General features: G+C 38.3%; 1 protein-coding gene across 1 annotated transcript in view; it reads left to right on the plus strand.

Moving 5' to 3' along the window:
* Window positions 1-1,675: 1,675 nt before the first annotated feature.
* Window positions 1,676-24,096, plus strand: part of LOC105841531 (uncharacterized) — a 273,844-nt gene continuing 251,423 nt past the window's right edge. Inside the window, exon 1 of the mRNA XM_038018428.2 lies at window positions 1,676-2,009. The gene's annotated coding sequence lies outside the window, so the exon portion shown is untranslated. The remainder of the gene's footprint in view (window positions 2,010-24,096) is intronic.

Consider the following 24,096-nt stretch of genomic DNA (forward strand, 5'->3'; position numbering starts at 1 on the left):
GTGCTCTGAAGTATTCTTTAAGATGATACCATCATCGTGTCATCGTCTCCTAAAGGATAAGACGTCCGCTGCATTCGTATGTAGCGATGCAACGGTGTTCGAATCCTGCAGGCGGGTACGGGCGTAATTTTTCTGATTAAATACGTACTTAACAAATGTTCACAATTAACTTCCACGGTGAAGGAATAGTATCGTGTAACAAAAATGAAACGCGCCAAATTATAATTTGCGTAATTACTGGTGGTAGGACCTCTTATGAGTTCGCACGGGTAGGTACCACCACCCTGCCTATTTCTGCCGTGAAGTAGTAATGCGTTTCGGTTTAAAGGGTGGGGCAGCCGTTGTACTGTAAAAGCTTGAGACCTTGATTACAAACCGGGAGTGTTGCTAACACAGACCCTAACAAGAGCCGTGCTTCGCAGATTCGTCCGCCGGACGGAAACGCGATCCACTGAGAAGATCCGGCGTGAAACTCAGTGGGCTGTGTTTGTTTGTATGTAACATAATCTTTTAGCTTCATTTTCAAGGACTTACAGACGTCAGATCAACTTGAAAATTCGCAGACGCATCAAGGTCCGATGAAACAACAATAATTTTATAACTTCGCTTTAATGTAATAAGAGCTATTTTTACGTGCGTTTTTTTAAGTACCAATATATTATTTACGTCATTTCGAATACTTAGGCTTAGCTTAGCTTAGGTCTTATATAAAGGACAAACAAAAAAATCATGAAATTAATTGTTAGTTCGGTTGATTGCTTTTTTTATGATTGAAGTATTATCGGTGGCCCGGAGGCCTTTCCAGTTTCACCAGGACAGGTGGGCGAGCAAAGGCTCAGCCAGGAGGGGTGGGATTTGTTAACAGCTGCCCGAGCGCCTCCAAAGAAGACCTAACAACTCAAGTGCAGCTGATTCGCGAATGAATCTACTACCGGATCGGAATCGCGAGATTTAAATGCTGTTTCGACTTTGAAAGTACTGCGAACACAATATTTAATCAGAATTAATTCCTCTACAATACTTTCTGGTTTATTTATCTTCGCAAAATAATTACCTAACAGACCTAACGACCTCTGGATCGCTCTGATTGAGTGATCTCGAAAAGTTTAATGAAAAATTGCTTACCAAATCATATTATTTTGTTGATTTTTTTAAATATTTTATTTCAAAGTTATTACCAATCGAAGCGTATGACCAAGAGGGATAACGAGTAGCCAATATCAAAATTATTGTCCTTTTTGTTGAGATATTCTGAGCTTAACGTCTTATTTCGCAGTAAGCTCACTTATCAGTCTCGCGGGCTTACGTGTTTATTTTAAGCGTACCAATTCAAGACTCCATACTGTTTGCAATTAATTTTTAATTTTGTTTCAATTACTTCTGTAAATAAATATGATTTCGGATCATACGTGTATTCGAAACTCGGTTTCTTGGAAGTCAAACGAACTGTCACTCCAACGCGTGTCGTGACGGGAGCAACCGCTTCCAATTTGCGGCTCAGCTCAGGCTTAAAATTGCCAAAAAAATTAAAATTAATTACATTTTTATATTCTCATCCAGATAATCCTGTCAAATCTGACGTGCGGGCGTCCATTTTGAGCGCACAGCGGTCAGTACATTCGGCCTTAAAAAGAAAAAAAAAAGACTGTCACAGAAAACCGCGAAGCGACGCGTTTTACTGGCCAATTGTTTTTCAGTGGGCAAATAAAAAGTGAGAAAAAGTGGAAAAGGTGGGTTATTGCTGGCTCGTGGCTCAGTGTGAGATACGTACGCAGAGCGCGCGCCCGCTCCCGTGCCCGCCGCCATTACCGACGACCAACAACCAACCGCCGCGACGAAACGTTGACACGTTCCATTTCCGATTTCGAAACGTTTCAATTCGAAATTTGAAATTAGTGAATGAATGAGTGAATGTGTTGTGATCGTGCTGCGTAAACTTATTGTTTATTCTGTGTTTAGTGTTCTATACGATTTGTTTGAAATTAAAAAAAAAATGCGCATATACTTCGGTAAGTTGGTTGTTTATTTGTCAAATAGTTTTTACAGTTAGTGTTGTTTAATAGCCGGGAACATGTTTAAATAGAGTTGGGAGCGCTACGAATAGAACATAATCTGACTAATGCGTTTGATCTTGTCGTCTACAAAAAGTTTGCGATGATACAACGAAGCGTTCGATTTATTGTCTCAAATAACATCTATCGTTCTTATATTATAATGTTTATTACTATAAAATACGGACTTGTGTTGTTTGAAAGTATATGTTCTGAAAGAGAACTGTTTTAAATTATCACGACTGTTGGATAGAGGCATAGACAGAGATGTGTTGATTAAAGCTTATGGTCTTACTGAGGTATTTTAAAGTTAAATTTCTAGAAAACTAGATGAGGTTCTTAACGTTGGTGAGTTGTTAGGTGAAAATGGAAAGATCTTGAAAATTGTATATAACCATTTTATTTTGTCATTACTCTTGAATACTGGAAATACAATGATGAGACACGTGGCATTGTCAATAACACGGACGGCGCTTACTACTTCCTTTATGATCTGATATGCTGGGATTTGCTTATCTAAGGATAGGAAGGTATGCACATGATATAGCAGAAGTTACTGATTTTTTTTATTGCTTAGGCGTGTGGACGAGCTCACAGCCCACCTGGTGTTAACGTAAATGCGCCACCCACCTTGAGATATAAGTTCTAAGGTCTCATTATAGTTACAACGGCTGCCCCACCCTTCAAACCGAAACGCATTAATGCTTCACGGCAGAAATAGGCAGGGTGGTGGTGCCTACCCGTGCGGACTTACAAGAGGTCCTACCACCAGTAATTACGCAAATTATAATTTTGCGGGTTTGATTTTTATTACACGATGTTATTCCTTCACCATGGAAGTCAATCATGAACATTTAAGTACGTATTTCATTAGAAAAATTAGTAACCGCCTGCGGGATTCGAAGACCGGTGCATCGCTCAACACGAATGCAGCGGACGTCTTATCCTTTAGGCCACGACGACTTCAAAATGATTGTGGTATCAAATTCATCGGTCGTTACGGCTGCTGCTTCGATACCGCGAATACATTTCGCCTCTTTAGAATTATAAAGACATATTTCGAAATTTTTGATTTTCGACTTTAATTCAAATATGGATCTGGAACGACCCCTTTCAGCAACTCTTTTAATAATTAAATGACCAAAAGTAGCTTATAAAAGGACAATCATATCTATCGGTCTCTTTCGCTCTGTCCCCTTCCTTTACGTATTTTCAGTTTGAAAACCTTATTTAATGTTTTCTAAAAAATAGGTTTTTTGAATTGTGTCTCTGTAGTTCTGAAGGGACGAAATGTATGTTGGGGTTAGACAAGGTTCGGTGCTTGCCTTTACGTTCCTAGCCGGCATAGCATATCTGTGGTATGCTGCTCTTAATAGATCACCAAACCTTCTTTAAGCGCAGTTCGTAAGATACGGTTTTCCGTGTTCTATTGTCCGTTGTACTATATTTCCCATGAAGAATGCTCGAAGGAGTTGCTTGAAATGATCCCACCATCTCGCTTTTACCTTTTTTTCCTACATATGCTGATAGCCTTGAGAGGCTAATTCATCTTCACCCTAACATGTAGGTGAGCTCACGGGGCTCAAACCGGAAGTGTTGCTAACACTGACCCTAGCAAGAGCAGTGCTTCGTAGAATCTACCACCGGATCGGAAACACGACCCACTGACAAGATCCGGCGAGAAACTCAGTGGGCTGTGTCTATGGGTTAATTCGCTCGTCAAGCTCTTCGCCACAAGCGACGGGTTCGACGAGGAGGGTAGCCGGTGCTTGTAGTACCTAAAAGCACCGTTAATGGATCAGGAGGATCCGTAATGACGTGTTTTGAGCGACGTCGACTATTATTTACCATTCGGTCTACAGGATTGGGTATGTAATTGCCACGACAAGAGGGTCGTTTTTATCATCACACCGTCCGCCACCGGAGTAGAGTTTATCCATACTAGGTTCATCCACAGTGCATTTCCAGAGCTTATTTTTGCTACGTACCCTCCGGTTTTGGAATGAACTCCCCACTACGGTGTTTCCAAAGCGCTATGATATGTCCTTCTTCAAACGAGGCTTCAAACGTAAGCAGCGGCTTGGTTCTGCCCCTGGTATTGCTGAAGTCCATGGGCGACGGCCACCAATCACCATCAGGTGTGCAGAATGTTCGTCTGCCTAGAAAGAAAAAAAAAGCAGGAAAAATTATCTGAAGCGGAACGAACTTACCATTGTTCTCAGCTAAACCAAACAAACTAAGAATTACAGGCTTACTTATATAAAAATACACATACAAAAACACCTTAAATGTACAGACAGAAATAGACCAAAATAACGAATAGCTCATGATATACTCGTATGATGATCGGAAGACGTTCAAATTATTTCAGTCACTATCCTCACACACTTAAATAGGTAAGAATCCAATTAATTATTTTTATGATTGGATTTTATGTCGTCAAAATCGTTAAATGTTGCAAATATATTTTTATATTTTTATTGCCCTTGTAGGCAGATGAAAATACGGTTCACCTGATGGTGAGTGGTTACTGTTGCCCATGGGCTTCAACAATGTTAAAGGCAGAGCCAACCCGCTGCCCACCGTAAATTGTTTACTATTTTATTAATGTGATATAAAAGTGGTCTGTCATTGAAAAGTCATCTTCTTCTTGCTTCGGTTTCCTCAATAATGAGGGTCGTGACTACTGGAAAGTAATATGATGCTATTTTTTAGTAGTGGAAGCTTTTTTTTTTATTGCTTTGATGGGTGGACGAGCTCACAGCCCACCTGGTGTTAAGTGGTTACTGGAGCCCATAGACATCCACAACGTAAATGCGCCACCCATCCCGAGACAAGTCTCAAGTATGTTACAACGGCTGCCCCACCCTTCAAACCGAAACGAATTATTGCTTCACGGTAGAAATAGGCAGGGTGGTGGTACCCACCCGCGCGGGCTCTCAAGAGGTCCTACCACCAGTAATTACGCAAATTATAATTTTGCGGGTTTGATTTTTACTACACGATGTTATTCCTTCACCGTGGAAGTCAATCGTGAACATTTGTCGAGTACGTATTTCATTAGAAAAATTGGTGTACCCGCCTGAGATTCGAACACCGGTGCATCACTCAACACGAATGCACCGGACGTCTTATCCTTTAGGCAAGGACGACGACTTCATGTTCATGAGGTATTTTTGTCCGATACGTATTTACTTAGGATAATTCTTATCTTTCTCTAAGAAAACCATCATACAAGCATCAAATTATATTACTACTTTACCTGTGGTAGGATGTCTTGTCATTCCGCACAGGTAGGTATCACCACCCCGCCTATTTCTGCCGTGAAGCAGTAATGCAGTTTCGGTTTGAAGGGCGGGGCAGGCGTTGTGCTGTTAAAACTGACCTTCGCACTCATGTTTCGAGGTGGGTCGCGGAATTTACGTTGTAGATGTCCATGGGCTCCGGTAACCACTTAACACCCGTGGTGGGCCGTGAACTCGTCCACCCATAAAAGGAATAAAAAAAAGCAATCTAAAAGTCTCAACACGAAGGGTATTATAACTTATTTTATTATTGCATCTTATTATTCTCTCTGTACATATTTGACACACATCTTGTGTGTAACTCATAAATAAACATCGAATGTAAATTATGTTAATTAATATTAAAACTGAACACATGTAATTGTCTTTTGTTGTAACTGTGTAAATTCATTTGCGACATTACAAATAAACTTATGAAACTTTCTTTGCGGTACAGTCGGGAACGGAAACCTTAGAACTTGAATGGTGGCGAGAAGGTTTTATGTGATTTTAGAAAAGGATATAATAGAGATCTGTGTTTTTCCGGATCTTCGCAGTGGATCGTCATTCCGTGGAAATCAACTAACATCACGTGGATCCCAAAAAAAAAAACAGTTGTGCGGGCTTCACGCGAAATAACTGTGTGCATTTACACATTGTTTTGTATAGTTTACTGTATGAAAGTTGGATCCCTATATTAGGAAAGGTATCACGATACTTTCATTCAAAATAAGTTTGAAAGTTTACAAATTCGTTTTTGCTCGCCCACCTGTTCTGGTGAAACTGGAAAGGCCCCAGACAAACAGTAATCCTACCTTCTTAAAAAAAACAAGCTAGTTTATAATAATATTCGACAGATGGCACTATCTTCTGAATTGCGCTATGACTACCATCAAATGAGCGGGTCTGATAGTGTAGATAGCTATTAATATATTTAATAATAACCAGACAATGGCGGGAAAATAGAGAGAGAGAGAGAGAGAGAGAGATAGAATACACATTATTGCCCACCAAAACACAATTTGCCTTCAAAAAGCAGAAACATTTGTACAATAGGCGGTCTTATCGCTAAAAGCGATCTCTGCCAGACAGCCGTTTAATTTACAGAAATTCTGGAAAATATAAAAATATAGCAGGTATGTTAAAATAATATTCTTATAATTTTATAGTATTTCAACATTACACTTTTGTGGGAGATTGTACCAGTAAGGTGCAACTTAAGCAACACAAAGTAAACATTGACATTAGTGAAAATTGTAAGTGATTTATGCATAGGCGCAGCTTTGTCTCAGCTTCCGTCATTTATCTGCTACTATTTTGATGCGATAATGAATTAATCTACTAACTCAAACACAATGCGTCACTGGTATCGTGTAAATAATGCGCTCTCTAACTCTTAGTGCTTGATAAGTCGGTCAACTTTTAATTAAAATACTATAGGAATTACCTGCTTTTATTAAATGTCTAAATTAAAAAAAATCCACAAGTCTGTTCAGAAATGAGCGAGATACAAAATTTTCACCTCTGTCGTTGAGGGTAGTTGGTAAATAACAAAAATGGAGTTACAATGCTTTGTATGATATCACCGCCATTAATGTTTATTTATATTTTCTAATTATTTATTGTTTAGACGGGTGGACGAGCTCACGGCCTACCTGGTGTTAAGTGGTTACCGGAGCCCATAGACCTCTACGACGTAAATCCCGCCAAACACCTTGAGACTAAGGTCTCACTTTTAATAGTACAACGGCTGCCGCCTCCTTCAAACTGAAACGCATTACCCATGCTGGCTCACAAGACGTCCTATCTCCAGTGAAAATGTCCGGACGTGCTTATGATATTGGAGGATGTCGTTTTCATAACTACTTATATAATGATTTCTGATTATGTGCTTAGCTAGGGGCATAAGAAGGCTACGCGCACTGTAGCTTTTTTTCCTACCTATGCTGATAGCCTTGAGAGGTTATTTCAGCTTCTCCTTGACGTGTAGGTGAGCTCACAGGGCTCAAGCCGGGAGTGTTGCTAACACTGGTCCTAGCAAGAGCAGTACTTCACGGAATCTACTGCCGGATCGGAATCGCGACCCGCTGAGAAGATCCGGCGAGAAACTCAGCGAGCTGATGCATGGGTTAGGTTGCACGTCGACCTCTTTGTCGAGTTTAACGAGTACGGTGACCAGGGTTCCTCAGCCTGCTCCTAGTGTTAGAGCTGAAAGTATCTAATGCAAGAGTTATCGGATTTGATGGATCCGTAAGGACGTGCCTAGGGCGTACTGCAGCTTTGATCGATCTACGTATGGGCTTCGAATTAGCTAAGGCTCATTGCTAAACATACCGTGGGTTCCGTTCTTTCACGCCTATTGAAAAAAATACACAGAAGCATGTCAAATGTCGTGACGGCACGTAAAATTACGCTTTTAGCGGTCATTTAAAAGCAATGAACAACAGGAAACCGTGTCGGCGATTTCAACCTATTTTATTATTCTTCGGGCGGCCGCCCTTTGATCGCAGTTCTGATACGGAGCCCATCGCACCGCGCATAAATAGTCGTCGATATAAAGAACTGTAATGTAAAGGTACTCAATTATTGACTTTTTTATGGTTACCGTTAGGTCTGTCACCGGTAGTACGTGATCTTGAAGTAGCTCATAGTATTGAAATTCATATTCCAAAAAGGTATTTTCCCTGCGCTAGTTTGTAGAAGACGTAAAGTTGATGTACTAATAAGCGCTCGGGGAATTCGATACGTGAATTTATTTGAATTCGGTAAATGAAGACATAATATTAAAATTTTCTAAGCTGTGTTGAGTAATTCATATTTTGAGGAGTAGATTTTTGACAAGATAAACGTTCTAGAAGTTTCGCCGTTTTCATATAACTCCATAGCAGATACCTCCTCCTTCCATCGATAATCCCCAATGCTGAGGGTCGTGGACTCATGAGACTTTCTTGGGAGAATACTCATGGCAGTGCTTTTGGAAGAGATTTAGTTCTTCGAGGCCGCTGAAGCCTTATTTGGGTCCGGCTAATTAACAGAGCAAATACAATAGAGTTATATAATTTAAAGTTGAATGTTATTTTGCTAGACGATGACTTTTTGAAATGTACATAAGTTTCTTAAAAAATAAGGCGCAACAATGAGTGAATTATTAGAGAAAGAGGGGGAATAAAGTCGAGAAACAGACGAGTGTATTGCCAACCCGATGGAACGTTGTCACCGTCGTTCATGCATATTAGAAATTTTAATGTCAGAGGAACAAACGATCTGATGCGTAGGAGAGTGTGATATGAGATAATTTGTCCCAAAATTACCCGATGAGTATGCAAATTAGCATATTTGTTGCATTAAGAGTTTGGTTGTAAAATATGAGGATCGGTAATGCGATGGTTAGTAGCGGAGAAAATATTTTGATTGTCGAAGAGATTGGTTTAATCAAAATTTTCTCGTGACGAATTTATCATATTTTCGATCCAATGCTTATATAAAAAAAATACGCAACAAGAGAACCCGGTTTCTATGGATTCTAGGAATTTTTAAATGTAAAATAAGATTAAATTGAAAAATCATGCAGATACCAATTTTAGAATTTCAATTTCGAATTTTGTACAAAAATAATCCGATCCAATGAAGTTTTAGCGCGCATATTGTGATATGTGTGCTATCTTTATATATTTATATGCGGCTTTAGTATAAATTATTAAAATGTCATTGCTGCACAAATTATAATTACGGGAAAATCTGCCTTATTAATCCTACTATAAAAACGAGAACTGTACCAAGCGCATCATAGCAAAGACCTCCACAGGATAATCTCTAAGGATTAAATAAATTGTTTTGAAAGCAAAATGTTTTCCGCATGTGGTCCCTTAGAATGTATCTTTGATATTATTTTAAATTGGTATAGTGGAATTAAGAGATGTGTGTAAATAGCTTTTTGTATAAAATAATATTACGACTATTAATCTACCCAGGCTTACCATAATTTTAATTTAGTGTTGACTCGCTAAAACGGATAACTTCATATTTATGTTCTTTTGAATGCTATAAATATCTTTCTCACACATTAATTAGACAGGTGTTAGGAAAAACATTGTAACAGTCGCTTCTAAGCATAATTTACAATGTTATTCCTTTGTCGAATGTCGAATTCGCCTGTGTTGAAGTTCGTGAGTCATTGACATAAATCGTTTAGCTTATCCCAACTGCAACTGCATCTGCGTCTGGTCAAGATTAAATTCGTCTAAATCCTTTTTCCCGTGATCTTCTAATTGAAGTGGAAGTAGCAAAAAAAAATTTAGTCTTACAATTCTTTTCACGAGTCTCATAAGTTCATAACTGAAACTATTTCTACTGGTCAGTCATACAGTCTACTGGTCATACAGTCGTCAACAGTGCAATCTCAGAGACACAGCCCACTGAGTTTCTCGCCGGATCTTCTCAGTGGGTCGCGTTTCCGATCCGGTGGTAGATTCTGTGAAACACTGCTCTTGGTTGGGTCAGTGTTAGCATCACTCCGGTTTGAGCCCCGTGAGCTCACCTACTAGTTAAGGTTACGCTGAAATAACCTCTCAAGGCTCTCAAGCTTAGGTATAAAAAAAGTGCAATCCAGGATTCTACGATATTTTGGCCACGTATCGCGACGGCCAGCAGAGTCTATCGATCGAGAAACTTATTGTCCAGGGTAGGGTCAACGGTAAAAGGTCTCGTGCACGAAGCCTCATGCGCTGGACTGATCAAGTAAAATGCCCTACCAAAACCTCACTTAACGAGTGCGTGCGCCAAGCCTCAGTTCGCGAACTAGGAGAACGTCTGTTTAATAAACAAGAATTCCACATGACCACGACTGTTCTGCCTAGAGTAACCGACTATGATGATGTATATGACCTTACAGTCGTCAGTCACCACGCAGAGCGGGAAACATATTACAGAAGGTCGGAAATGATAAATTTTTAAATCAAAACCTATTTTAATGGAAAAACCTATTTTAGTATTTTAGTGGAAATTTTCGTTTAATCACCACAGTCGGTTCGATACCTAAACTATCTAAATAGTTTTTAATTTAATTAAATAGTTAGTTAATTCTCACCACTAATGGTGAGAATGAATGTTGGAAATGATGTATATTACTGGACCTGTGCATATTCATATAATGAACTTGTCTATTTTTGTTCTTTTTTTTATTCGAACGAAGATCCTTATGGGACGATGCGGAGGGGTACCCTAACCGGGAAAAAACGTCCGTAACGTAAGATTTTTATTAGTAATGCACACAGTGTACGATTTATGTTTGTAATAACGTACAAAAAATAACATATTTTTTTATTATTCGTTGACCACGATCTCAGAGCGTTCGTTTGCGCAATACACTAACTCTTATGCAAACAACCGTGAATGAAGTGTACCGCAATAAGTTCGCACGTTACCGAATGACCGTGGGTTGTCGCGAAACCTCCAGTTTTATTTTCTTTATACCTCGAATAGAACTTAAAATTAATATTTTTATAATAAGAAACTTCGTTCGTATCCGGTGTCCCACAACACCACACATATTTTTTTTCTTATTGAAAGTGATCTTATCGTGAGGCCTATCTCAATCTGAATGATGGACCCTGGGTGGTGTTAGTTCTGAATTTGCACAGATAGATATTGTCAACAGGCAAATTTGAAAGGAACCCTTTACAATTCGCATAGCGCTTCAGCCTTTTTACAATAGATTTGAAGCTTTATTTCAGAAAAATAATATTTTAATCTGTCCATATACATAACATAAATTAGTATTGGCAGTGGTTATTTAGCGGTACGAAAGCGGATGGGAAACTCATTTACTTAAAAAAAAATTATACTTAAAACTACCTCGTAAATTTTATCCAGGCAATAAGAAAAGTAATAAAATAAATGTAATTTTACTTGTAAATACGAACTCACAAAGGTGAGTTTCAGAGTATTAGTAATCAATTTCCACTGCATTGCGGTATGGAGTTTTGTACGTAAAATACTAAGAATTTATTTTTGTTATTTTATTTTAACGTGCTATGCTATACGCGTGATATGCGATGCGATGCGATAGTATTAGAGTAGTTAGACATTTTTTGTAGAACTTATTTTTGTCAATTAAAGTTTGTAAAATATATTTTTTAATTTATTTTTTATTGCTTAATTGGGTGGACGAGCTCACGGCCCACCTGGTGTTAAGTGGTTAGCGGAGCCCATAGACATCTACAGTGTAAATGCCGCCACCCACCTTGAGATATGAGTTCTAAGGTCTCAGTATACTTACAACGGCTGCCCCGCCCTTCAAACCGAAACGTATTACTGCTTCACGGCAGAAATAGGCGGGGTGGTGGTAACTACCCCTGCGGACTCACAAGAGGTCCTACCACCCGTATAATTAAAGTAAAGTTTAATTTCCTTTCAAAGCTGATTTGTTGATGATAAAGATTAAACGATATTAAATACATCTGTTTTTTAGCTCACTACTCAGGGATGCTAAGACAATTAATTTCATCAAGGAATTAATCCGTATTTATGATTAACAGAAGAACTGAATCGCGATTAATATTTCTAAGATATCCTACGTACGTCACTGTCATTTAACGAATTTATTATTAGCTCATGAATATTTGGAGCTCCATTTTGTCCTATCTAATCTTCGCATAGATTTCAAGGAGGTGGCTCACATTCCGCCACTATACCAAATCTTCTCGCCAAGCAATGATATTAATTCTAGGCAAACGTAACCTAGGTAGGAATTATTTAGAATATACATATCCAACCCAGGTGACGAGGCAAAACAAATCCACCGTCGCCCAAAACATGTCTTGTCGGATCCACTCTCGATGCTTTTAGGGTCTTTAAGCACCGGTCACCGTCCTCGTCGAACTCGTCGACTTCGACGAAGAGTTTGACGTGCGGACCAGTCAATAGACACAACTCACTGCGTTTCACGCTAAATCATCTCAGTAGGTCGCGATTACGAATTCAGTCAAGTACTGCTCTTGCTAGGGCCAGTACTACCCATTCCCTCAGGCTGGGCCCGTGAGCTTACCTACCGGTCGCGTGAAGTTGTAATAGCCCCTTAGGCTACCAATGATTAGATAGGGAAGGAAAAAAAATTAGAATAGATATACATTTTTTATCGCTTAGCTTAGACGTAGCGTCGCTTCGTCACGCAAGAACGCATATTGGTCTTAACTTCAACATCTTGTATAACAAGTTTCCTAGTCCAAGACAAGTGAAAATAAATACACACTGGTCTTGTTGCTCATTAATTGGGATGAACTGGATTAGTCTCGACTTCGGTGCACCTACTCGACATATCGGATCCAATATTATGCAGAGCTGGGAATGTTTTGCGAATACACGTCATGTTTTGGTATTTTATTTTCGATGACGTAAGTAAATGAGTTCAGAAGAATCATAACGTAATAACTGCCGTTCCATTTGCAATACCAGTATACTTTAGAATTAATTTCATTAATGTCTCTTTGACTCGTTAAGACGCATCGAAGCGTCTTTAAATGAATGCGTTAAGCAAAAACTTTGTACCCCTTTTTACGAAAATTGCGCGGACGGAGGAGTGTGAAATTTCCCACACTTATAGATACATAAAAATCACTTACTTACTTTCTTAAAAATCAAAATAAAAACATTACACACACTACCATGTATTTTACACACACACACACGCATATACTCTTTTGTTTATTGTCAAACTATTGTTAATGTTTGAAATCGGTGGTCAAATTGAGAATAGATTAATATTGTTTGTCGATTAATATTACTCGTATTTGTCTATAGTGTAGCCCTGGCGAAATCTGTGATTGCAGAAGTAAAGTCTTTGACAATGAACCATAATAATGTTCAAACTTATAATTTAAATTAATAATCATGATCGAATTACGACCGCTGGGCGACCACTAGTTAAAAATAAATGACCATTCACAATCTGCCTTACCTACCTGTAACTCATACCATCCAAATTACATACTGAACAATTTTCGATCGATTCTCCAAAGATTAATCGATGCGAGTGTAAAATATTTGCAGAATCGATAAAAGTAACAACTTGCCGACGCAGATTGAGGTGTTTTTAACCAGGCAAGCTCATGTTATATGCATGAGGCGACTGTAGGAGGATGCATGATCACCTGTGTTTGATGTTACAGCCATTTTAATAGGGCTGACCGTCGACTATTGAACTTCAACTGTAATTTAAATATTATTTAAGGTGTAATAGCGTTTGGTAGTGAGACGATTTTAATTATATGAAGGATATGAACATCGTTTCATGAAATGGAATTAAAATGTTTCAGTAAAAATAATCCATTTCTGACCAAAAGTATTTCAATATTACTGCTATTTCTAGTAATAACCTGATAACTATTAGTTGTGCTTTTTTGATTTCTAAATTGGTCACACAATGATAATTAAAGACGATGTTTCAAAAATAGCTCAAGATGGATGGTATATTTAAAAAAAATTGTTTTCATAAAATAATAAGGATTCAGAAACAAAATTAAATACTTATTTCATTATGAATGTTTTATAAGTTATATTTTTTTGCAATTTTACGTGAATAGAACTAAAGCTGTTATTGTTTTGCAGGCGCTTAAACTCATGCGTTACATATTAATGCAATATGTATTACAATTATAAGTTTAGTTGGTTAGACGGGTGGACAATCTCACGGTCCGCCTGGTTTTAAGTGGTACCGAAGTCCAGAGACATCAAGGACGTTTATACCGCTATCCACCTTGAGACATGATAAGTCTCAGTTCTACTGTACGACAGCAGCCCCACCTTTCAAACCGGAACGCATTACTGCTTCACGGTCAATCACGGCAGAAATAGGCAGGGTTGTGCTACCTACCCGTGCGGACTCACAAGACGTCCAACGACCAGTGTCACCAGAATATACTTGTTGAATAACAAAGCATGTAATTTCTACTATCGATTCCAGAAATTATAACTAAAATGCTTAAAAGAATCTGCGTCATTGACTGCAGCCTTGGGCATACTAATGTTGGTGCTCTCTTCCTTAAGTTTCATATCTTCAAAATCGTTCAAGAGTAAAGTAATCTTGACCCTTAAGTGATCGAAACAAACATCCACAATTGCGGAAGCAGTTGTTAATTGCAATTGAAGATAATGAGACCCCGAGGTAATTAGCGTCTCTTTTATTACTAGCTACGAATAGGTAGGGCATACGGATCACCTCATGTGGAATTAGCGTTGGGGCTTTACATGATTACCGCTGCGTTGAAGAGAATCATTTGTACTGGTCAGCTGTTTGGATGTTTGTGAATGCGTCTTGGGATAGCTGATCTATATGAACACCATCGAGTTACTTCTTGGATGGTTTGAGCGATGGTGTATACAGAATGAGGAAAACATCTGAAACAATACCATATGCAATTGGGTTTTGTTTGGTATTTATTTTGATGAGACAAAAAAAGAGTAGAATTATTGGACTGGATTTTGTGATATAAGTTATAGGTCGAAACATTTATTTGACAATCAAATGGCACAGGTGTGATGGAGTATGACGCGAGAATGGTTGGACCGAATTTGTGTTCATAATTTGGATGGATGATTTTTTTTGAAAACTCCATTGGAAACGATCCAGTGAGCAATATTCACTACCGATCTCGACGTCACCCTAAACACGTCATTACGGATCCTCCCGATCCATTAACGGTGATTTTAGGTACCACAAGCACCGGTCACCGTCCTCGCCCAACCCGTCGCTTGCGATGAAGGGCTGAACGAGTGAATTAACCCATAGACACGACCCACTGAGTTTCTCGCCGGATCTTCTCAGTGGGTCGCGTTTCCGATCCGGTGATAGATTCCGCGAAGCACTGCTCTTGCTAGGGCCAGTGTTAGCAACACTCCCGGTTAGAGCCCCGTGAGCTCACCTACACGTCAAGGAGAAGCTGAAATAGCCTCTCAAGGCTATCAGCATAGGTAGGAGGAAATAAAAACTGCCGAGCGTGAACTTTTTCGATAGCGTTTCAAACAAAATATGTCCATTCGGTTATATTTCTCTTCGAATAATTCATGCAAGCGTGGAAATGAAATCGTGACCTCGAATTGAAGAATACCTTATTCTCTAATCCCATCGATAAAGCATAAACAGTGACTCAGGGCGCTACCGTTGCTAAATCCGTACAGCGTTTCCTATTTTCGCAACTTGCGTCGACATTGTATCCCTGAACGCTTATCAGAATGTCTACTGAACTGTCACCGGTGTACAGGATAAGCTCTTAAGCGACCAACGTGATTTGCATTGCGGAAACAAAGCTATGGACTTTATGTTATTAAGGATAGGTCTTATTTTTCTTTAAGCTTAGCAATTAAACACTCACAGTTGGATGGTTTTGCTTAAGCTGTAGTAACAAGAGACTAGCTACTCTATTGGGTAAGAGATATGGTTGTTTGTATTGAGTCAGTCGTGAGCATGTGCGGGAATCAGTAAACAATATTTCACAATAATTCATTTGCATCAAGATTTTATTTATGCTAAAGAATCGTATAGAATGGTCAGATCATTTATTATGTTACATTGATTCAAATTATCATTAAATGATTTCAAATATCGATAACATGATTTACGTACTGTGTGCTGTCACTTCTGTATATACATATTTGGTGTTTGAATAATCTTGAATAAGATTTGACCCCTATGAACTCTCACACATCTGTCTTGTGTTTGTAAGCCAGCCGTAACTTACATACGCCGCAATGTATTCCTTTATATTTCAAATGTTGTAGAATTTTTAAAAGTTACTCGAATTTCATTACTGGTTTTCTGAGCATCCGCCAGCCTATTGTAACGCGCTGTTCCTGTTAATTTCGTCTGAAGACGTCCATTTCTGCCAGCCCTCGGCGAAATATCGAAGGCGTCATCAAAGATTATCACACCATAATTGCAGTTCGATACGGTAAGGACGGGGTTCGATGTGCGCGGATAAAGACTTAAATATAGACGTTACGATTTTTATAACATCCTTATTGAACTAAAATATAATCTACTAGCTGACCCGGCAGACTTCGTAGTTCTTCAATAGATAAATAAAAGACCTAAATTTTTGTATAAAATAAACTTAAACAAACAAAAGGAATCCGTCCAACGGGGGGACACATCAAGGGAAAAACAAAATTGTTTGTTTTTATATAATTCCGAGCTTTTCATATTTATTCACCTTTTAAACCTTCTCTGGACTTCCACGAATAATTCAAGACTAAAATTAGCCAAATCGGTCTAGCCGTTCTCGAGTTTTAGTGAGACTAACGAACAGCAATTCATTTTTATGTTTAAAGATTATAAATTGAAATTTAAGACCTGGGCTTGTGGAATTGTTTCCATTATTTTAACATAACGATGTCATTTGGCCGGTCACCGTTGAAGACAAAGTTTGGTGTGGTTTTAAAATCTATACTTATCCATGTCTGTTCTCTAAAGACTTCGAAAGACTAATTAAATTGAAATTGAAATCTTCAGATTGGCATAGGATCAAAGATGGGCCAGTAAAGCGATTCGGGTTTCACTAGGCCAATGTCGAATTTCGATTCCAGTTTTGTCTATTTCACTCCAGACATGTATGTGTTAAGGGAAATGCCAGCTCGAAGCTGAGCGATTTATAGCGTAAAGTTCGTTAAAATTGTAGGCGGCGCTTATAAGTTTTCATAATACATATATACATATATATATATATATACATATACAGCGAGAGACATACTTTTCTTAAATAATAATTCTTTACTTATTATAATATAATACGTCAATGACAATTGTTATATCTAAATCGGGTTACATAAAATCGCTTTCCGCTCTTCCATCATAATCGTGATCAACATAACCTCGACTGTATCTCGCAATTGGCGAGAAAAACGGGTGAATTAAATGAGAGGGTGGACCCCAACAGTTTGTTTTCGCTTTACCGTGTTAAAATTATATGAGCTTTTGAAATTTGCATGTAAGTGCACGGTATCATTTTTTCTGGACGCAACGAACCGGCTTAAACTGGATTTGAACTTTTATGTTCGCTGAGTGACTCAATATTTAAAATTGACTTAATATAGAAAACTTTTGGTTATTACAATGAGTGTTTTAATTTATTTTCAATGCATGAAAATCCTAGTAATATAATGATTTTCGTCTTCTTTTTTTGAAACCAAACCCATAGTTACATTGTCGAGTTTAATGAACGAAAAAAAAAGAACTTCAAATGGATTTTTTATTTTAAGAGGTCAAAATCGAACTGAGAACAGATAACATATTATTATCCATAGATAACATATTATTTTCGCTGCACCAATAAGTCAGGACTTTTTGGCGGGAACGCGAGGCGATGTTTTGTGAGTTGTTTTATTTTGTTAATTTAGTGTTTCTTCAGGTTTAAATGTGTAATAAATGTGTAATAATTAACTATTTAGTGTCTGTGAAAGTGCACAAATGTGGGAAAATAAAACAAACCCGCTGGACGTAGCCTCTCGGATTCTTCCAAAAAGTCAAATGACACAGTCTCACTAAATAACCATCATTTACCTAAGACTTGTTTCATTTAATTAATTCAACCATCTTGTTTCATATAATTTCATCAAAATTGACTAAATTCTCCAATTACAAAGTGCAATTAGAAAAAAAAAAGAAATGGACGAAAGAATATTTGATAATCTACGTCAGGGTTACCGCGTCAACGAATTCAAAACGTAACAAGGCACTTTAAATTCTGATGGCTTTTTACCGATTTTTTGTAAACGTTTATACATTAATTGATACGTTGTTTATTATGAAGATCTTATCTATGGTTTACGGTGAAACTTTGTTTTGACGCGGCCATGTTTAGTTTTCATATAAATGAGTGTATATTCTGCTTGTCGATTATTTTTATCAAATTCGATCTTAATATAGTGTGGTTTCACTGTATCATTAAAACATGGTATTAGAGGCATGCGACAACTATGTAACCATACGGTTGTTGTGGTATGTTGGTTTTTATTTGCATTTATACCGCACCCATCCGGTAATCAATTCAAATAGTAAAATAACCAATAAATGAGTGTTTCAAATAGAAGTCATTTTTGCTAGGTGTACTCGGCTTACAGCAAGCTATATAACAAATAAAAAAAACAGTAATTTTCACGACGTTCAGGGCGAGAGAGGGGACGGGGGAAGGCAGCGGGAGGAGGATGCGCCCGCGGCCTAAGATTCGTGTTCGTCGACCAGCAGCGTGACACGCGTCAACATTTGTTAAATAATGTATTTTACAAGTATTTAAATAAAACTATCAAAATTCTGTCATGCGTGGTTTCTTTTTCACCATCGTCATGAACAGTAATGTCTACTATAATACACAAACAGCACTGTCTACATTGTCTGCACTGTCTCCATACTATTATCTATTATCATACTATTATCATTTCTCATTGTAAATTCATTTTTGTATTATAAACTCAAAGCCGCACATAAATTGTTACAGAAATAAAGAATAAAAAGAAACATTTTTAACCAAACAATAAAATAGATAATCACGATCCAATTTCATTTCCTGGCAACATTCCAAGTTTTGCGACGAAAAAAAAAACTGCAAGCAAAAAAACACTGTCGAACAATTGAATGAGCCGTTAATTTAATTTTTAAATAAACATCTCCCTCTTGCATCGCTTCTTAGAAATGGTAATGAGACGTGAATTTATTGTTACGTTGTTTTGCTTGTGTTAAGGCGTTACTCACGGAAATTTGAATTTTCGGATATACTCCGAAAGTTTCTTTTCCTTTTATTCGATAAATAAAAAAACAAAACCGGACACCAATAACAAATATAAAAAGTAGTTTTTATTAAGTTTAAATTTAAGTTTTTAGTTGTAAGTTTTTATTCTATATATCCTCGTCCGAACCACACTGATTGGATATGGAGCTCTCCAGTCAAGTAAACCTCTGTACTGACTCCAACACACAGCTTTGGAGCTTTAAAAGTGTAGTGCTTTTTGACTCTACCCGCATGTCAACGCTATTGTTGGAATACGGAGATCTTCAGGTTTTGTTTGAATTTGATCCAAGGTCGAAGTTATCAACGCTATATCGTCCGCAATGTCAAGGTCTTCTAAGATATTTTCACGGCATTCAATGCTCCGTGGTGTAGTCACAACTCCTCACATTATGTCATCCGGTAAGATAATGAATAGTAACGAAGGCAGGAGACAACCCTGCTTAACGCTCGCTGTTATTTCAATAGGGGTTCCCGGAACTTGGTCATGTACGACCCTACATGTACTACCTCTGTATTATGCCTGGATTATACCAATGATTCTATTTGGTATACCTTTTTGTTTTAATCAGGAAAGCCACGAGTGCGTTTGCGCAGTTGAAACCGGCCTGGAAGTCAAGTGTCATGACTTGTCGGATCAAGTTGGATCCTGTTCTACTCTATTATCAAAAGTACTCTCCTGTTTAGATGTGTGACCTGGAGATTGACCAAGACACTCACGAACCAACTGTAGGTGTTTGAAAATAAGGGCCAGTCGCTATATCAAATAAATATCTCTGGGCTAAATGTGACCAAACCCTATCGCGCAAGACATGGCCTATCGGAAATGGCGTTGGATAGCATAGACTGTACGGCGCAGCGGCGTCAACGCAGCATCAATCGGTAGGCAGCGGCTTGGCTCTACCCCTGGCATTGCTGAAGTTCATGGGCGACGGTAATCAATCACCATCAGGTGGGCCGTATGCACGTCTGCCTACAAGAATAATAAAAAAAATATCCATCGCATTTGAGTGGCAGCCGTGAGGCAGTAGAAGACCTGGTCGCCTTGTACAGTGTACACATTTGGCGACGCACCATCGAGAGCGAGATGAGGACTGCCAACGTGACTTGGAGTGCTGTCAAGGAGCAAGCGCAAGACAGGGTGAAGTGGAGACAGCTTGTGAGGGCCCTATGTACCAGCGGGGTACCCTAGGACTACAACAACAACAACAACAGGCTTTATTCTAATCACTATACGCAGTCTGGTCTCACACTTTTTAGCACCGCTATCACAGATTCATTTTCACTATTCATTTTAGTTTAAATTTATGTAATTATCCAATATCCTCTTTGTTTTTCCTTATAATAATTGTTATATTTGAATATCATAACAATAACCATGATTTACTGGTGGTAGTACCTTTTGTGATTCCGCACGGGTGGTACAACCACCCTGCCTATTTCTGCCGTGAAGCAGTAATGCGTTTCGGTTTGAAGGGTGGGGCAGCCGTTGTAACTACAGTCAAAACCGTTTACTGCGACATCGTTTAATACAACATGCCGGTTATAATAACCAAGAACAAAGGTCCCAGCTGAATGCCATATGACCGCTTTATTAAAAATATTGCTTTCTACGACATTGGTAATAACGACATACCTCATAAAACGACCACATTTAACTAATATTTCGGAGAATTAGATCTGTTAGAACGACCGGCTAAGCTGTATTGTAAACAATTTGAATAGGTATCCACATTTGTCTTCAATGGCTTTTAAAATCAGGAAAGAAAACAATAGGATTTACTTTAGTGTAGGGTCTTTTCTAATTCTTAGAAACAAAACACGTGCATGTGGTAGTCAAAGCCCGCTTCTTCACATCTTTTCAGTTAGTTTGTTACTTATCTACACACAAAACGCACCAAAACTTTGTGGAGTTATTCGTGAAACTTTCAAAAAGTCGCAAAGAAAAAGAAAACAAATTAATATTGAAGAAAAATCGCGTATTATGTAAATATATTTTTCCAAAATTCCCTATCGATTTGTTTATACTTGCACGATACACATTAAACATCACCGGTTGTTACGACTGAATATGAGCAGTCCCTTCGATGTCGTTATAACAGATTTTGACTGTATAATGAGACCTTAGAACATATCTCAAGGTGGGTGGCGCATTTACGTTGTAAATGTCTATGGGCTCCAGTAACCACTTAAAATCAGGTGGGCTGTAAGCTCGTCCGTCCGTCTAAGCAATAAAAAAAATCAATAGTAAAATAAAAAAAAAAAAAAAAAAAAAAATAAAAAAAAAAAATTATAATATCATTATAATATTGTGTTTAGGTAATAATATGTATAGGTTGTAATGATTAAAGTAGAATTTCTATCTTTGAAAGGTCAAACATTCCGTATTGAATGGTGAGACGGCCGCTATGCGATAACATTAACGATTTCCTCCTCATGTTCCAAGGGGGATGCGGTAATCTCGCAGCAATGGCTACTGAATGTCGCATCTATTGAATTAAAAACTTATTTACCGCCCGATCTAGGGTAGACGCCGACTTAAATTCCATCATTACGTAACCACAATACATCCGACGTCTTCTTAAATATAAATTAGCATCAGCTTCGAATAAAATGTTAATATTTATTGAAACTAGATACGATAACGGCTCCCAGGTGTAGCGGCAGACCGTTTACGCTGAACTGGTATTGAAACATTGATTTAATCAACATACTGTTACTTTAGTGTCAGAGAGGGCCTTAACTAGCGGTCATAGGCGGAAGGTGTTTGCTAGTCGAAGTTATTACTCATTCATAATATTTTTGAGCACTTTTTTTAATAAGTAACTTCAGACTTTTAACTCAACTCCTCTCTACGGATTTTTTGTTCTTACCCTGTAGATATTCTTCAAACGAAGTTTGAAAAGAGTTCTGAGCCGTAGCTAGCGGCTTTGCTGTGAGCACTGAAGACCAACCCTACTGTTTTAAAAGCCATTAAAAAATGTGCAGTCAAGGGTACCTATCGCCGGAGCTGCGCCGTCTGGTTGTAGTGTTGACTGCGGTAACTCCCTTACCTCATCCGGGTTCTGACCTCGGAGGGGATCGGACCCTTGGGCGAAGAGTGCAGGGGAGTCGTTTAGTGCGTAGAGTCCTGAAAACATCCTTAGGCTCGCGGTCTTGCAGTCGCGGACCAGTCCCACATATCCTGCTCGCATCCTAGGTGCGGGGACCTCGTAGGAGGTTCGCATGGCGCAAAAAAAAAGAAAAAAAGGGGTACCTATCGCCAAGCGATTGCCGACTGCTATCTGAATTATTCGATTTTGGTCATCTGCCCTTTTTAATATTATGCTTATCTTTCTTCTTTACCCACCCTCTCGATCAGTATATTATAATAAAAATCAACATGGTCATAGCAGTTTTTGTCGCAAAGTAAACATGCATATCGGAGTATAGGGTGAGGCGACCATTATCACATTCCGATATTTCTATACGATCGAGAATATTCTTTATTACTGTCTGTAAAAATAAAACATGCTTGTATTCTAGTGATTATAGACTTGATGTTTTAGGTTCGCACCAGATAAGATGCAGAAATATGCTAATTTGCATTAGACGTTGGTATTTTGTTTTTACTTGACACTTACTCGTTTGAGCTCATCCAAATTCAGTTGCGATAAGCCTTTTTTTCCTGGACTTAGAATGTTGTTTTAGGTTAGGTTTTCTGTCTGTCTAAAGGACTGGACAGGCTATTTTCGAATCTCATTTGGAAATAATCTAAGCGGTAGGCTGCAATAGAATAGAGACCGAATAGACACTTTTAAAATGTGGTGATGGAGAAAAATGCTACAGATTCCATGGACCGCCTTTCGCACCAACGTGTCTATTCTGAGAGAGCTTCATGTCAAAGCCAGACTTTCCACTATATGCCTTCGTAGGGTGCTGTAATTCTTCGGACATATTGCTCGTAAAGAAGGTCATAATCTTGAACAGCTGATGGTGACAGGAAAGGTAGATGGCAAACGTTCCAGAGGACGCAGTCCTACGAGATGGTCGGACCAAATACGATCTTCTCTGGACATCAACTTCCACAATGCCTTCCTAAGCTAAGGATCGTAGAAGATGGAGGGAAATCGTACGGAAGAAGCTGATGCAGCGGGAGAGTCACGACCCTCAGTAATGAGGAAAACGACGCGAGGAGGAGGAGGAGGAGGCTGCAATTGAGTCTCTATTAGAGATATCAATGAAGATGTCAGTGAATAACATCCACCTCCAAACGTATACCTAATTTTAATGATCACAAAAATAGCCGTTTTATACTATAGTACAAATAAAAACAAAAACGAGATAGCTATAGCACTATTCCATAAGTGTTGATAAATAATAATAAAAATCTAATACACGTGTAGCAATTAAAGTGCAATAGATATGCAATAAATGTAAAAAAAAAAAACTCACACTAACCAGTACCCATTAAAATATTTTAATAGGCCCGGTTATACTGGTTCTCGTTCGCGGTGGGTGGTGTCAACCAGCCAATCAGATACCTCATGTTTCACGCCATTTGTTCCTATCAATGAATTATTGGATGTGATTCATTGGGACGTTTCTATCTTATTTGTACTTTAATGTATACTTTACATTAACTAGATTCGAGTGCGAGGGAACTACTTCAGAAAACTAAGAATGTGTCATTGATAGCTCTGAATATGATGGTATTGCTGACTTCTCTTATAAATTAACTAGCGACCCGCCCTCGCTTCGCTTCGGAAACATTAAAACACACATGAAACCAAAAAAATAAAACTAAAAAAAAAATTAAAAAAAGTAGCCTATGTTCATCAGGGACAATGTCGGCTTCTAATGGAAAAAGAATTTTTCAAATCGGTCCAGTAGTTTCGGAGCCTATTCGAAACAAACAAGCAAACAAATCTTTCCTTTTTATAATATTAGTATAGATATAGACTAGCGACCCGCGCTCGCTTCGCTTCGGAAACTGTAATTTATTATTGA

The sequence above is a fragment of the Bombyx mori genome, chromosome 21 (genome assembly GCF_030269925.1).
Source record: "Bombyx mori chromosome 21, ASM3026992v2".
Taxonomy (NCBI): Eukaryota; Metazoa; Arthropoda; class Insecta; order Lepidoptera; family Bombycidae; genus Bombyx; species Bombyx mori.